Source organism: Bison bison, unplaced genomic scaffold (genome assembly GCF_000754665.1).
Source record: "Bison bison bison isolate TAMUID 2011002044 unplaced genomic scaffold, Bison_UMD1.0 scf7180017864316, whole genome shotgun sequence".
Taxonomy (NCBI): domain Eukaryota; kingdom Metazoa; phylum Chordata; class Mammalia; order Artiodactyla; family Bovidae; genus Bison; species Bison bison.
In genome coordinates, this window is record NW_011494888.1 from 1,906,614 (window position 1) to 1,907,549 (window position 936).

Here is a 936-nt window from a genome sequence, read left to right on the forward strand (position 1 = left end):
GGTTAAAGCCCCTGCCTGCAATGTGGGAGACCTGGGTTCAACCCCTGGGTTGGGAAGATCCCCTGGAGAAGGAAATGGCAACCCACTCCAGTATTCTTGCCTGGAGAATCCCATGGATGGAGGAGCCTGGTGGGCTACAGTCCACGGGGTTGCAAAGAGTCAGACACAACTGAGCGACTTAACTTTCATTTTCATATACTTGAAGGTTGCTAAGAGGGTAGATCTTAAAAGTTCTCACCAGGACTCACGCCCCGCTGACGCATGGCATTCTGGGATTTGCAGTTCGGACCACATCCGGTATCAAAATAGAAAGCTCAGCTAGGGCTCGGAGAGGACTCGGGCTCGGAAAGGAACCAGATTCGGGCGGCCAGACGAAGAGGCCAGCGGTGGTATCTGTTCCTCAGCTGGCGGTCCAAGCGACAGTCGTAAAATAAAAAAAAAAAAAAAAAAAAAAAAAAAGTTCTCACCACAAACAAACAAATAGTAACTATGTGAGTTATGGAGGTGATAACTAATTCTCCCATAGAAATCATTTCTCAATATGTAAGTGTATCAAATCATCCCACTGTATACCTTAAACTTATAAAATGTTATTATATCAAGAATGTCTCAATAAAGCTGGGAAATAAGTAAATAACTAGGACCCTAATGCTGGGGGGCTGGCAGTGGGGAAGATGGCTCAAGTTGAAGATTTTGTAATTGACACAAGAACAATATCAGTTTTCTACCATCTTAAAAATTCCGACCCCAAGATCTTTTTTTTTTTTTTTGCCACTACACTTATTTTTTAATTGAAGGATAATTGTTTTACAGAATTTTGTTGTTTTCTGTTAAACATCAACAAGAATCAGCCATAGTACACCCATGTTCCCTCCCTCCCGAACCTCCCTCCCATCTCCCTCCCCATCCCACCCTTCTAGTTTGTCACAGAGCCCC